The sequence below is a fragment of the Orcinus orca genome, chromosome 1 (genome assembly GCF_937001465.1).
Source record: "Orcinus orca chromosome 1, mOrcOrc1.1, whole genome shotgun sequence".
In the NCBI taxonomy this organism is placed as follows: domain Eukaryota; kingdom Metazoa; phylum Chordata; class Mammalia; order Artiodactyla; family Delphinidae; genus Orcinus; species Orcinus orca.
Window position 1 is genome coordinate 53,113,948 of NC_064559.1, and position 16,460 is coordinate 53,130,407.

Genomic DNA, 16,460 nt, shown 5'->3' on the forward strand with positions numbered 1-16,460 from the left:
AAAAAAAAAGGAAGCCTAGCGGCTTCCCTGGTGGCGCAGTGGTTGAGAATCTGCCTGCCAATGCAGGGGACACAGGTTCGAGCCCTGGTCTGGGAAGATCCCACATGCCGCGGAGAAACTAAGCCCGTGCACCACAACTACTGAGCCTGCGCATTTGGAGCCTGTGCTCCACAACAAGAGAGGCCACGATAGTGAGAAGCCCACGCACCGTAATGAAGGGTGGCCCCCGCGTGCCACAACTAGAGAAAGCCCTCGCACAGAAACGAAGACCCCACACAGCCAAAAATAAATAAATTAATTAATTTTTAGAAAAATGGAAGCCTATCTGCATTTCCTTCTACTGCTAAAAAATAGCTCCTTGGCCTTCATTGGTCCAGACTTTCAGCTCTGGGTAACCCATGGAGCAACGTGGTTAAATACAATTCTTGAACTTATTTTTTATCTTTTTGGTAAAAATGCTCAATGCATGCTTACTAGGAAGCACCCTATTTACCATCTGCTGTGAATTGAATATTTTTGTCTCCTCAATATCTATAGGTTGAAATCCTAACCCCCAAGGTGATGGTATTTGGAGGCGGGGCCTTAGGGGGGTGATTAGGTCATGAAGGTGGAGCCCTCATGAATGTGATTAATGCTCCTTTACAAGAGACCCCAGAGTGATCCCTCATCTCTCTGCCACATGGGGACATAGCCAAAAGACAGCCGTCTATGAACCAGAAAGTGGGCCCTCACCAGATACTGAATCTGTTGGCAACTTAATCTTGGACTGCCCAGCTTTCAGAACTGTGAGAAATAAATTTCTGTTGTTTACAAGCTGCCCAGTCTATGGTATTTTGTTATGGCAGCCTGAACGGACTTAAGCACCATCTGATGACTATAGTATTACTTTTTCGTTTACTTATCTTGCATGTGGGGTGGCACAGCAGTAAAGAAATGTGCTTTTCCCCCCTCTTCATGGAATGTGAGCTATTGGAAAGAGCTGGGTATTACCAGGCCTGTATTTTTTTCCCGCTTCTGCCACAAGGGAGCCTTGGGCATGTGTCTTAACCTGTCTGTGCTGCAGCCAGTCCTGGGTCTGTTGAATTCAGAACACTGTGACCTCCCTGAAGGTCGGAAATATAGCTTGTGTATTTTTATAGTGCTTGACATAACATGGACAAATTTAGTAAACATTTGGGAATCATACCTTTAAATGTTGCTGAAACACATTGTCACACACATCCATCACTAGCAAATATCACTCAATACAGTGCCAAATACATGCCTTTCATTACTTAATCTAATCATCACAATTCTGCAACATAGCTATTATCACTATTTTGCAGATAAGAAACCTGAAGCATAGAGAGATTAAGTGATTAACCTCTTTGCTAGTTGGTAGCAAAGTCAGGATTTGAACTCAGGTCCATCTACCTTTGTTCTACTAATCTGTATTCAGGACCTATGCTCCACATTTAATAACAATACAATTGCAAAGGGCTTTTGAGGTTTTAAATGTAACAGTCAAGATGCTTCTTTGCTCTAAGACACAGTAAGAAGAAGCCACAGATTTTGAAAAGGAAGATCCAATGGGCACTAGTTGGCAAGGGGAAAAAATCTTGTCCTTGAATGTTTTTCTCCAGAACTATCCCTCTGGGGCTCCTCTCTCCCCCAGTACTCGACTTGATTTACCTTGGCTGGTGGGCTGTTTGCCTCACTCCTGGGTTCAGGTGCTCCCTTTCTTCCACTCAGCTAGAGACTTCAGTGAAATTATTGAGCCCTTTTACCTGCCACACATTGTATTGGCCCTGAGTATACCCTGTGAACAAGATGTGGCTTTTCTGTTTCTTCTAGGAGCTTACAGTGTAGCTGGGGTGATGGAGAAGTAAACAGGCAGTTTCTATGAGGAGGTAATTATAGGGAGCTGCACAAGTACACGGGGTCACATAACTTAGCCTTGGGAGCTGGGGAACGCAGGCTGCAGGAAGTGGCCTCTGTGTAAGGACCACAGGATGAGTAGTAGGCTAGCCTGGGGTAGGGCAGAGGTAACAACCTAAATAAAGCCCCGGAGGCTACAGAGAGCATTTTACATGTAGAGACTAAATTTTGCATTATTTTCTTTTGATCCATAGCTGCAATATTTTAGGAAAAAATTCATCCCCCTCCCTCCACCATACCCCAGTTTCATTCAGTAAGCCCACTGTACTTACTCTCTGGCTCGAAAATCAGACGAGCCATCTCCTCCCCCAACCCCCCTGTGGTGGTGTTTGCTGGGCTCCAGGCCTCTCAGGACTCCTGTATGAGGTCATTTTAGTAACTGAAGGGCTCTGTGCCACACCTGCTTCATATAAAAGTCAGCCTCAAAACAAGTAGTAGTATATTTTAGAGCTGTCAGTGTCTTTATCTGGCATATTTTTTTACTCAGTGACAAGTATGTGCTTAGAAGTAGTCTATAATACTCGGTTTACATGGTTTTTTCGGTGTATAAGATGCATAAGGAACATCCCAAGTGGCTTTTACTCAGTTATCATGTTTCCTCTTAGTCTTCCCATGGCTAATAGTAAGCAAATCCCGTATAATTTTTTCTCTTAAATCTTTCATTGCAATCCCTAGTTGGAAGTTTGTCTTTCCTTCTTTTTTTCAGTACTTCTTTGATAGGTTTGATTAATGTCTTTAGAAAAAGAAAAGATTCGTTTTTCTTACCCCATAGTTAGTATTACTGCAGAGGGAGCCAGAAGCTGGAGCCAGTGGAAGAAAGCCTGGGATGGTGGCTTCATCCTGTGCGTGACCCTCACCACCACCAGGACCCGGCAACAATGCGGCAGCCTCGCTTGTCCTCTTACTATCTTTGCAGCTAAAGATAGAAATCCTTCTACTTTCTCATATGCTGGGAAAGGTCTCTCCAAACAGCCTGCCTGTTGTCCCCAAAGCAAATCTACTCACAATGTGAAATATTGCATGCACAGCTTTTTCTGGTTTCCTTTTTCTTTTTCCTCCCCCCCAGGTTTTGCAAAGTAACTCTGAAACCAACTTCTGCAGTGGAATGAATCTGCCCAAGGGCTATTTTTTACCCTGAATAACAATAACTCCCCTAAGAGCGGAAGTTTCTTTTTGCAGAGCTATATTATTGTTATTTGGGACTGATGGACTGTCAGTCTTCTCCGCCGGAAACAGAAATGCTAATCAAGCCTTCAGCAATGATGGGACCGAGGACTCAAACTTCTCCACTTCACTCAGACCCACGTGGACAACGGCTTTGCTGAGTCTTGTTTTTGTAGGTCCTTCTGGAGACGTGGCCTGTAAGAAACTCTAGCAATCTAGCGAATGTTGTTCTAACCGAGCTCACTGTAGTACATTTTTCACCAAATTACATTAGCATATAAAACTTGGATTATTGATTTCTTCTTTGTTTGTTGTGGTTTCTGGGCAAAGGTCCAGTTTATAGAAACAAAGAGAACATACACACACTTGGATTGAGAGTTAGTTGTCTGTTTATTTGTTCTTTGTTTTAGAGACCGGGGACATGATCCAGAGAGGTGGTATGACTTTGTATTCTGATTTTCTCTACCTAACACCTTCATTAGGCTGCCTTCAAACCTTCCGTGGCACAAGCTTTACATTTTGAATCCAACCTGGAGAGGGAGGAACAGGCAGGGAACCATTTGCCAGGGACAACAGAGTACCTGCCCTTTGCTAAACACCTACTGGGTATCAAGCAATGATGGCCCCGTACTTACAATATCTCCTCCGGGAGATACTGTAATATCCCCATTTTACAGATAAGGAAATTCAAGCTTAGTGAGGTTAAGTGACTTATTTCAGGTCACCTAGAAGCAAGTGCAAGATTAGTGGCTATTTACTTTAGAAAACAGTCTGGCAGTTCCTCAAAAGGTTAAACATAAAGTTACCATATGACTCAGCAATTCCATTCTTAAGTATGCACCTAAGAGAAGTGAAAATGTTATGTCCACACAAAAACTTGTATAACAATGTTCACAGCAGCATTATTCATAATAGCCAGAAAGTAGAAACAACCCAAATAGCCATCGGCTAATGAATGGGTAAATAAAATGTGGTCCATCCGTATAATGGAATCTATTTGGCCGTAAAGAGAAATGAAGTATTGATACATGCTGAGCCTGGATGAACCTTGAAAACATTATGTTAAGTAAAATAAGTCAGTCACAAAGGAACACATATTGTGTAATTCTGTTTATACAAAATGTCCTGAATGTAGAGAAAATAGATTTGTGGTTGCCAGGGGCTGTGGGGAGAGAGCTTGGGGGAAATGGAGAGTGACTGATAATGGTCCCGGAGTTTCATTTTTGGGTGATGAAAAAATCCCCTGGAATTGATTCTGCTTGTTTCTAAATTCTAAACTGGCTTTAAAATTGATTGTGATGATGGTTGTACAACTGTGAATATACTAAAAACCATTGAATTGTACACTTTAAATGGGTGAATGGATGTGAATAACATCTAAATAAAGTTAAAAAAATTCGTGACTACTGCCCACTGTGCTTATAGGGAGAGGCAATACCACTCAGATTGGGGAGTAACCCGAGATGTTTCTAATGACAGAGACCCAGGTACCAAATAACAAGCAGCAGCAGCTTGTAGCTTTTAAAGTATTTACTAAATGCCTGGCACTGTGCTAGGCACCTTACATATGTTATCTAATTTCATCCTCAAACGAACCCCATGAGCTTTATGTTGCTTTTATTCTCATTATGTAGGAGGAAATTGAGGCTTAGAGAGGCTTAGTAATTTTCTCAAGGTCACATATCTATTAAGTCCTACGGATGCCTCTACTGAATAAAGACCTTGGAAACAACTGTGTTGATTTGTCTAAGTCCCAGTATTGTATAGCAGTGGCCAAGAGAAAAGGATCAGCAGCTAGATGGCCTGGCTATGACTCAGCATCTGCCTCCTGGGTCCTGTGTACATGTGAGCCAGGTGCTTAAACTCTGTATTCCAGTTTTTCCTCTGTATAATGGGATAGTAAAAGTACTAAACACATAAGGTTGGAGGATAAATGATATAATATGTAGGAGGCATCTAGGACTGGGCCTGGCACATAGTAAGTGCTCAATACGGGTGAACTATTATTATATATAGTCTCCATTGGGGGATGGGAGGACGGGAATGAACAAGTCACAGCTTGTGGCTCAGCTCCAGGCAAGTGGGGAAGGCAGATGTGGACATAACTGAAGTCGGGGAGAGTGGTGAGAGCAGGCAGGAGGCACAGAGGCAGAGTGACTAATGAGGCACGAGGGCCACTCTCGCCTGTGGTCCTAGATCTTTCGTCTTCTTGGCTCTGGTATGAGTGTTAACAGCAGCACAATTTTCCTCCCTTTCCCTCAAGGTTCCAGGCACATGTAAGAATTATGAAATCTGGTGGGGGAGTTTCATGATTGCGTTTTTCCTGACAGCTTGTTTAAAAAAAAGGGTAGAGCAGAGAGAGTAGAAAAGGTCTTTTATTTGGGCTTCCTGAATATTTACCATTAGGTAGATCCTTAGGCTAATATAATAGAACCTTGATCAGGAGAGGAAGAGTCACAAAAGGAGAGTGCGTGAGGTGTGCTCATCCTCGATGTGGGTGTTTCCTCATATTCCAATTACATGAAACTTAGGAATATGTTGGAGGTTAGCTATTTATGGATAAGCATGAACTGTAAGATTTATAAGTAAATGAGTCTATGTATATGTTATGTATACAAGTTGAGAGGGAGAGAATGAGAGAGACGGAGAATGAATTCAAAACAGGAAACTAGGTTTCCAAGTATGAAGGGGTAGAAGGGAGAACCAGGTAAACGGAGAAACTGTTTGATGCACGTGCTCCTGTTTTAGTTCCCAGCAGTGCACCCGTCCGGTGCATAGTAGGCATCCAAAAAATATTTGTTCAATCTGAATAAATAGACGGTTAGTCTAGTTCATACATTGAGGACCTCTATGACCTTCAGATTCCAAATTTAAGTTTACTCTCTGAGAAGTTATTCCGAAAATCAAGTGATAAGTGAGATCACCTTTGTCAGGCATTCCCTCGGAGCAGTCACCCATCCTTGCGAAGATCGCCCCAGAGGACTTGGAGGGTGATCTGCTAGCGCACCCTGGCTGTACCTTAGCATCACCTGGGGAGATTTTGAAACATGTGCCTGCCAGGCTGGGCCTCAGCCCAGACCAATCAAATCAGAATCCCTGGGGGCGGAGCCTGGGCACTGGCAATTATCTTTTCAAATCCTCCCCAGCTGATTTTTATAGGATTCAGGGGTGATAAACACCGGACAAGGGTGTCTGTAGATAGGAGGGCTGGTGGTATCTGCCCAAAATCTTGGCATGTAGTTGGCCAGAGGTGAACCACAAGTCTTGCCTGAAGGAGTGTGGAAGTGTCAGTCACCCTTTACGTTTCCAGGGTCATTTTCCAGGAGACATCTCTGAACTTGAAATGAAGATATCCCGGCCCAGGGGCAGCGAGGGCACTGGAAGGATGGCCGCAGAAAGGAGGTGAGCTGTAGGAATAGGAATAGGCACTGAACTTTCAACTGCTGTCATTTTGAGATTTCCCACAGCCTGAGGCTAGGTACCAAAGGGAGGATGTGAGGGAGGGGAAGGGCAGCCCTAGACCTGGTCCTACTGAAGGTGCTGGGCTGGGTCAGCGGAAGGCTCCATGGCCTGTTGCGAGGGCTGCAGAGTTCTCTGGAGGCCCGGCTCCCACAGCAGTGCTGGCTGCATGGCACCCCAGGACTTTCAGATGATCAAAGAGTCACTGGAGAGTTCTGGGGGCCTCTGGAGAGCTCGTGGGGTGTGTCTATGGCCATGGGAGCATATGCATCTTGCCCTGGATGAAACTGCTGAGGGCGAAAACACAACCCATCCGCTTGTATTTTCAACAGGACCAGGCTGTCAGTCAACTAAATAGCTCTGAGAACTCCTTTATTTAGCAAACAGCGTCCCAGAAAAGATACCTGGTTTTTAGAGGTGGTGTGTCTCCTTTGAGATCTAAGCTTTCCCTCAGCAAAGGATGTTGTTGGGTCCCCTGCTGAGTCTGGGGAGACCAGGAAAAATGTAGGCTCAGAGAAGGAAAATTTGCACTGTACTTGAATCAGGAGAATTAGATTATCAACATCAACCCTTCTCCAAAATGCGTTTGTGCTCACATTGCTGTCTGCATCCTGCCGCCTTCTCCAGAATCTCTCTGCAACCCACCCCCAACGATTCCATCTCAGCTGTACCCACTTGATAGACTATCACACAAAGGCGCATTTATTACTGACAAGCTTCTTTATCTTGGATAGTATGTCACAAGTAGTCAAGACTATAGCTCTTGAAGGTAGTTTCACAGATTTAAGATGAAGAAACGGTATCCATATAGTTCCGGAGTCAAGGAATGTGGTAGCTAGCCGGTAGAAAAAAAAAAAATACGACTGCTGGAGGGTGGCATTTTACTCACTAGAGCCGGCTTGGACTTCAGATATGATACGTTTGATTTATAGTTTCTATTTCACTCTGATAGAAAACTCTGCTTACCCTTATTGGAAGGTCGACTGTGTTGGGTTCTTTAGCTAAGATAGCTGTTAAAATTTATTTCACATTCAAGGAAAGGGGCGGTTGTTATTCACCATGTTCCTATTTTAATTATGATTTTTCCTGGCATGATTTTTAGCAAGAATAAGCTAAGGCCTGCAAGGAGTGATTTCCCCTAATCAGTTCTTAAACCCACCTCCCCCGCCCCCCTCCAAGGAACTGCTCCAGCTGCAGCTCCACAGATGAAACACAGAGGAGGACTGAGCAATTACCTGGTGGATCTGAACAGCGTAGAGTCAGCACTCAATTAGAATAGTTCACTTACGAAACTCCTTTTCTCTCCCATCTTCTTTGCTCTATAGAGCATCACCTTGACGCTCGCTGCCCCACCTGCCCTGCGTCGCAGCTCCTTCTCATCCTCCTCTCCAGTTAGGGTCTTGGGTCCCACGGCAGCCTAGCCCTCGTCTCCAAGCCTCTCGGGAGAGGCTTACCTTCATCCTCCCCCAATTGAGTGGACTCAGAGCTGAGCGCCCCCTGAATTCTCACATTTCCCAGGTGCGTACCCACATCCCCCTTGGCCCCTGAGATTGTGGGCACAGGTTTCTAGAACTTCCCTCGTCTGAGACTCTCTTTGCACACCCTCTCGGTTCCTTGGACTCTTTCATTGATGCAGCTGCTGCCTGTTCTTGCCAGCTTCCTTCACGAGGGACTGAGGCCTGCCCCTAGCCCAGCGTGAGGAGGGGGCCTGCTCCCAGGCACACACCTCACAGATCTGGGCATGTGGCCCTGCAGGCTTTCTGAGAACAGCTGGGTCCCCTGCCCACTTGCACCTCCAGGGACTTCCTTTTCACCATAGTGTCAAGCACTTGTTAGTGTCTTGGTTAGAGACAGCCAATCCCATATTTGGCTGACCCCCCCCTCACTGTCAGCCACATCTTCACCCTAGCAGTCATCTGGTTATAGGCCTTAAACATCTCTCTTCTGGCATGTCTTGCTGGGAATATGAGTCACCATACTAGATATTTATTCATTTATTCATTCACTTACTACATGTTTACTGAGCACCTGGTATGTGCCAGGCCCTCTGCTGGATTCTGGGCACTCAGAGTTAGACACTATATACATCTTAAGGAATATGGATTAAGGAATATGGATTAGTTTGCCAGGGCTGCTGTAACCAAGTACCACAAACTGGGTGGCTTAACAATAGAAATGTATCATCTCACAGTTCTGGAAGCTGAACCTTTGAGATCAAGGTGCTGGCAGGATTCAGATCAATCTTTTTATAAAGACATCAATCATGTTGGATTCGGGACCCACCCTGCTCCAGTGTGACCTCATCTTAACTAATTACATCTGCAATGACTCTATTTCCAAATAAAGTCAAATTCTGAGATATTGAGGGGGCAGAGTTTAGGACTTCAACATATTGTTTTTCGAGGACACAATTTCGCCCATAAAGTAGGCACCATTTTATGGGGGCAATAATGATACTAAGAGGTGTATATATATGTTTACTGTGGACCCAGTGAGTGGGGGAATAGTTCTCTTTTCTTCACTTCACTTTTCAGGACAGACACACCCTTAAGACAGCTAATATTTATCAAGTGATAGCTATGTTACAAGACCCTGTTTGTATTTCTTGAGCACTTACTATGGACTCAAATGATTTATATGCATTGATACAATCTTATGAAGAAACTGAGGCCCAGAGAGGTTAAGTAAACAGCCCAGCTTCACACGGTAAGTGGTGAGAAGCAGATCAGGTGTATTTTGTAGGAACTGAATCACTTACACCTTCTATCCCCCACCTCCATGCAGCACGGGGCTCTAATATTGGGGATCTCTCTATTGTTTTAGACCCTGCCCCTCACAGGGCATAGCTCACAGAGATTAACATGTAAGGAAGCTCTCTGAGTCAAGCATGAAGAAGCCCTATTGCTCCAGGCTTTTCTTCTCCATGGTCAGAACCTCTGTTCCATGTGCCCTTACAATAGGCACCTCCCATCCATCTCATGTTCTATTGATTACCTTTGCTGTATCTTTCAAATATAGTTCTCTTACTCATTTGCTCACTGTTTGTCTTGCTGATAGAATGTAAGCCCCATGAGGGCAGGGACCAATGTTGCTGCTGCCTAGCACCCTGCCTGGACTACAGAGGCATTCCAGAAAGACCTTTGGGTGAATGGAATCTGCTACAGATAAAGTAGATTTCTTTGGGGCCTTCTCAAAAATGAGATTTTTTTTTTTAAGTGCAGGGCACAAAATGACTCTAGGAACTCATATCTTAGATAATTGAGTAAAAATGAGACACTTAGAGCATCATCGCTCGTCCCCAGCACAGCTGTGGAGGACACTGAAGATGTGACTCCCTGCATTGAAATCTTATTACAGTGTTTATTGATAATTATCATCCTAAGTGGAGCAAAGAACCCTACTAAAGCTCTCACAATGTAGCTACAGGTTTCAATTTCACTTAAAGTATTGATTTCCCACCCAGGGCCCATCAGCGTTTTCTCTCCTAAGAGCAGCCCTCTCCCACTCCTTTGTGAGAACAGGCTGCATATTCGAGGCAAACTTGACTGGGCTGAGTTCATGTGAAGGGGAGTAATGCACCTGGAGCAGGGAGCGGGGGTTGGGGGGAGGGGAGTGCTGGAGTTGAAAGGCCTTTGTTCTTACCCTGGGACATACGTAGCTCACAATTTATTTTGAGATTGGGTGTCCTCATTTGGAAAAAGGGGTAAATAATTTGTACCCTGCCTGCTTCACAGACTGATGCTGGGTTCAATTAAGATAATGCACAGAGAGGTGCTTCTGACCCAGCATATACACATGTAAAGAGTAATTACCTGGGCTTAAGAAAAAGAATATCCTGGAAGCAGCATGGCAGAGTGGAAAGAGCAGGAGCATTGATATCTGACAGACTTGGGCTCAAACCCCAGTCCTACTGTTTATTAGCTGTGACTTCAGTTATCTCTGTGTTTCCGTTTTGTCATCTGTGAAATGGGAAGAAGAATATCGACTTTGCATATTTATGAGGGCTAAAGGGGATGGTATTTGAGAAGCTCTTGGCATTTAGTAGGTGCAGTAGCAATAATGTTCCCATTGGTTTTACTTTGTCACTTAGATAATGCCATTCTATCAGTTTTCCATTGCTGTCATAACAAATTGTCGCAGATTTAGGGACTTAGAACAATACAAATTTGTTATTGATCTGTAGGTCAGAAGTCCAGTGGGCTTGGCTGGTTTCTCAGCCTGCCTGACTGAAAAGAAGGTGTGTTGGCAGGCTTCTAGGCTCATTCAGACTGTTGGCAGAATTGAATTCCATGTGGTTGTAGGACTGAGGTCCCTGTATCCTTGCTGGTTGGTGGCTGGGGTGTTGTTCTCAGCTTCCAGAGGCTGCCCACATTGCTTGGCTTGTGGCCCCCTTCAAAGCCAGTAATGGCCAGTGGAGTCCTTCTTACCTCAGATCATTCTGACCTCCTCTTCTGCCTCTCTGATTCCCTTTTCAGAGCCCAAGTGATTATGTTGGGCCCACCCAGATAATCCAGGATAATCCACAGCCCTATTTTATGTTCAGTAAATTTAAGTAGGCCCCTTTTGCTATGTAACCATTTTGTGCCAGTTTAACACATTCACAAGTTCCAGGGATAAGAACATGGACATCTTCGGGGGCCATTATTCTTCTTACAACAACCCTATGTCGATATCCTATTGCTTCATATGTATTAAAAATGTCTCCTCCACAAGATCTAATATTCACAATACTAGTTCAATGCCTGGCGTAGAGGAAGCTCTTGACAAATATTAGTTTCAGCTTTTGCTATTGATACGCAGATGACAACAAGTCTCTTATCTTCTCCATCAGTCCTAGCATATCCACCTCGCTGAGGGATATCTCCTTTACTCCCCATCTTCAGTTTTCTCCAGAAAGCCTTTCTGATCCCAGCCCTCGCCCACCAGCCTGGGTTCAGTGCCAGTCCTCTGTGTTAATGAATCATAGGACTTACCTTGTTTACTTTTCCATGTATCTCTCCTTAAAGCTCTTCCACGAGACTCTGAGCTTTTTGAGGACAGAAACTAATGCTTTTACTGGTATCATTTGGTAGAGTGTTTGGTAGTAGGTGCTCAATAAATGTTTACTGAATACATAAATGATGAGAATCTATTATACACTTAAAAATAATTGATCAAATAATTACTGGTTGGAACACATCCCTTGAACAACATAAATGTTGAAATATCCATTCAAGAGGGGGAAAATGTGTGTATCTGGATGTTGTACTTTCTAAGAGAGTTGTCTTTACACAGAGGTTTCTGAAAAATAAGTCCAGGTTGTGTTTGTGGATTGTCTAGGCCCAGATCTTGTGGAGGAAGGCAGTTCTGAAATTGCCACGGACTTACGGTAATGACTGTTTGGAATTTACTGAATGATTTTACCACTTTTTTCTCTAAATGCATCAGGGAACAAACAAACACAGTATTGAAATCAAACCACATCACCTTGGCTTACTTCTTATTTGCTTACTTACTGGGACTTATTATACACTAACAGCAAAATTGTACCCTAGTGTTATTTCTCTTGGAAATTCACAGGTAGCTCTTCCTTCTGCTCTTTTCCCCCCACATGTCAAATGCTCATTTTCTATCCATTTTGTGAAGTGTCCTAACAATACTGCAGAGAGGTAGTGATCAATAATGATCAAATAAGAGTAATGTTTACTGTTGCTGCATGTGTGTTTGTTTTCTGTATTTTAAAATTTTGTCTCTTTCAGTTTGTTACATTGATTCCAGATCAGCCAGGAGGCTGGCTCCTCTTGCCTGGGCCTGGATTCCTTCACAGCTCTTTTGAGCTTGGCTGGTCCTTTTTCAATAATCGCTCCCACTCAGGGACTTTGGTCTTTTGATATTTATTTTTAGGTTCAATATAGTCTCCATTATTTTAAAGGAACAGTTTTATTATCTGAAACAAACAACCACAAATAAAAAATTGGAGCCAAATCACAGGCCTCAGGACCCAGATGAGGAACAAAGAAAAATTGTTTCGAGCCGTAAATGCTTTCTTTGCAGTTTTCCTTCTGTCTATTGGGCTGGGACACATTTTCTGTAATCATAGACCAGTGATTAGGCATCAGATTATGTCTTGATGTAATAAATGTGCTGCCCTCTATTGGAAGTCTGGGAATCCTAATTTCCTTTGGATTCAGTGCTCCATTTTGGAACCCAGTCCAGCTCAGTTGTGAGGCTTATATGTGCATTGAACAGTTTTAGAGAAGTCAGTTGTCAACAGCCACCACCTCTGATTGACCGCCTTTGCCCAATTACTTTCAATTCAGCAAGTGTTTATGGGACATTCACTGTGTGCCAGACATCATGCAAGATACCTGATAGATGCACAGAAGCCTCAAACATGGTTCCTGATTTCAGGAAGCTTCTGACTTTGTGAGGAAGACGGACTTATACACGAGTAAGTAGAATGGAAAGCTGACGCTGCAAAGCTCCACAAATCCACGGAATTTTAAGTGCTATGTGGGTAGTGGTGTGGCCAAAGAGGATTAGGACTTAGTACTGGACCGGTTGGGAATCCGCGTACCAATGTAGGGGACACGGGTTCGAGCCCTGGTCTAGGAAGATCCCGCATGCCGCGGAGCAACTAAGCCTGTGCGCCACAACTACTGAGCCTGCGCTCTAGACCCTGGGAGGCACAGCTGCTGAGCCCACGTGCCACAACTACTGAGGCCTGTGTGCCTAGAGCCTGTGCTCTGCAACAAGAGAAGCCACCGCAATGAGAAGCCTGTGAACCACAGCGAAGAGTAGCCCCCACTTGCCACAACTAGAGAGAGCCCGCGTGCAGCAATGAAACCAACACAGCCAAAAAAAAAAAAAAAAGTATATATAAGTCAAGCTCAATGCCTGACTTAACAGTGGGTGTTTTGTATGTGTGGTATGCATGATTGTGGAAGGCGGTGTAATTAGAACATGGTCAGGGTTGGGGGTGTCCGGAAGGGCTGTAGCCAGAACCTCATTGACATCTTCCTCTCCTATATACTCTGAGCATTACTAGAACCATGGTGGGTGACTTCATCTACAGCATAGTAAGGTGGCAGCATGACCAGAAGCAACACACTGATGGACTGTCCAGAAAGACCATGTCCATTAACAGACAGGACGGCTGATGTGCCACACATAGCAGTACTATGTGAGCCTGCGTATGCATATGTGATGGCCCAGCTGGCTGAGTACGAAGAGTGGGCACTAGGGACCCATCTGTACCAGTAGTACAGGAAGCGGGGGAGAAGGTGAGAGATGTGGGTAGAGATGTGGGCATTTGTTGTTTGTAGATTTTTGATGATGCCCATTCTAACTGGTGTGAGGTGATACCTCATTGTAGTTCTGATTTGCATTTCTCTAATAATTAGTGGTGTTGAGCAGCTTTTCATGTGCCTCTTGGCCATCTGTATGTCTTCTTTGGAAAGATGTCTATTTAGGTCTTGTGACCATTTTCTGATTTGGTTGTTTGTTTTTTTAATATTGAGCTGCATGAGCTGTTTATATATTTTGGAGATTAATCCTTTGTCCGTTGATCGTCTGCAAATATTTTCTCTGATTCCGAGTGTTGTCTTTTGGTCTTGTTTATAGTTTCCTTTGCTGTGCAAAAGCTTTTAAGTTTCATTAGGTCCCATTTGTTTATTTTTGATTTTATTTCCATTTCTTTAGGAGGTGGATCAAAAAAGATCTTGCTGTGATTTATGTCAAAGAGTGCTCTTCCTATGTTTTCCTCTAAGAGTTTTATGGTGTCCAGTCTTACATTTAGGTCTCTAATCCATTTTGAGTTTATTTTTGTGTATGGTGTTAGGGAGTGTTCTAATTTCATTCTTTTACATGTAGCTGTCCATTTTTCCCAGCACCACTTATTGAAGAGACTGTGTTTTCTCCATTGTATATCCTTGCCTCTTTTGTCATAGATTAGTTGACCATAGGCACATGGGTTTTACTCTGGGCTTTATATCCTGTTCCATTGATCTATATTTCTCTTTTTGTGCCAGTACCATATTGTCTTGATTACTGTAGCTTTGTAGTATCCTCGGAGGTTAGGAAGTCTGAATCCTCCACCTCCGTTTTTTTCCCTCAAGATTGCTTTGGCTATTCAGGGTCTTTTGTGTCTCCATACAAATGTTAAGATTTTTTGTTCTAGTTCTGTAAAAATGCCACTGGTAGTTTGATGGGGATTGCATTGAATCTGTAGATTGCTTTAGGTAGTAGGGTCATTTTCACAATATTGATTCTTCCAATCCAAGAACATGGTATATCTCTCCAACTGTTTGTGTCATCTTTGATTTCTTTCAGCAGTGTCTTATAGTTTTCTGAATACAGGTTTTTACCTTCCTAGGTAGGTTTATTCCTAGGTATTTTATTCTTGTTGTTGCAATGGTGAATGGGATTGTTTCCTTAATTTCTCTTTCTGATCTTTTGTTGTTAATGTATAAGAATGCAAGAGATTTCTGTGCATTAATTTTGAATCCTTCAAATTTACAAAATTCATTGATTACCTCTAGTAGTTTTCTGGTGGCATCGTTAGGATTCTCTATGTATAGTATCATGTCACCTGCAAACAGTGACAGTTTTACTTCTTTTCCAATTTGTATTCCTTTTATTTCTCTTTCTTCTCTGACTGCCGTGGCTAGGACTTCCAAAACTATATTGAATAATAGTGGCGAGAGTGGACATCCTTGTCTTGTTTCTGATCTTAGTGGAAATGCTTTCAGTTTTTCACCATTGAGAATGAAGTTTGCTGTGGGTTTGTCATATATGGCCTTTATTATGTTGAGGCAACTTCCCTCTATGCCTACTTTCTGGAGAGTTTTTATCATAAATGGGTGTTGAATTGTGTCGAAAGATTTCTCTGCATCTATTGAGATGACCATATGGTTTTTCTCCTTCAATTTGTTAATATGGTGTATCACATTGATTGATTTGCGTATATTGAAGAATCCTTGCATTCCTGGAATAAACCCCACTTGATCATGGTGTATGATCCTTTTAATGTGCTGTTGGATTCTGTTTGCTAGTAGTTTGTTGAGGATTTTTGCATCTGTATTCATCAGTGATATTGGCCTGTAGTTTTCTTTCTTTGTGTCATCCTTGTCTGCTTTTGGTATCAGGGTGATGTTGGTCTCGGAGAATGAGTTTGGGAGTGTTCCTCCCTCTGCTATATTTTGGAAGAGTTTGAGAGGGATAGGTGTTAGCTCTTCTCTAAATGTTTGATAGAACTCTCCTGTGAAGCCATCTGGTCCTGGCTTTTGTTTGTTGGAAGATTTTTAATCACAGTTTCAATTTCAGTGTTTGTGATTGGTCTGTTCATATTTTCTATTTCTCCCTGATTCAGTCTTGTCAGGTTGTGCACTTCTAAGAATTAGTCCATTACTTCCAGGTTGTCCATTTTATTGGCATAGAGTTGCTTGTAGTAATCTCTCATAATCTTTTGTATTTCTGCAGTGTCAGTTGTTACTTCTCCTTTTTCATTTCAAATTCTATTGATTTGAGTCTTCTCCCTTTTTTTCTTGATGAGTCTGGCTAACGGTTTATCAATTTTATTTACCTTCTCAAAGAACCAGCTTTTAGTTTTATTGATCTTTGCTATCGTTTCCTTCATTTCTTTTTCATTTATTTCTAATCTGATCTTTATGATTTCTTTCCTTCTGCTAAACTTGGGTTTTTTTGTTCTTCTTTCTCTAATTGCTTTAGGTGCAAGGTTAGGTTGTTTATTCGAGATGTTTCCTGTTTCTTAAGGTAGGATTGTATTGCTGTAAACTTCCCTCTTATAACTGCTTTTGCTGCATCCCATAGGTTTTGGGTTGTGGTGTCTCCATTGTCATTTGTTTCTAGGTATTTTTTGATTTCCTCTTTGATTTCTTCAGTGATCACTTCGTTATTAAGTAGTGTATTGTTTAGCCTCC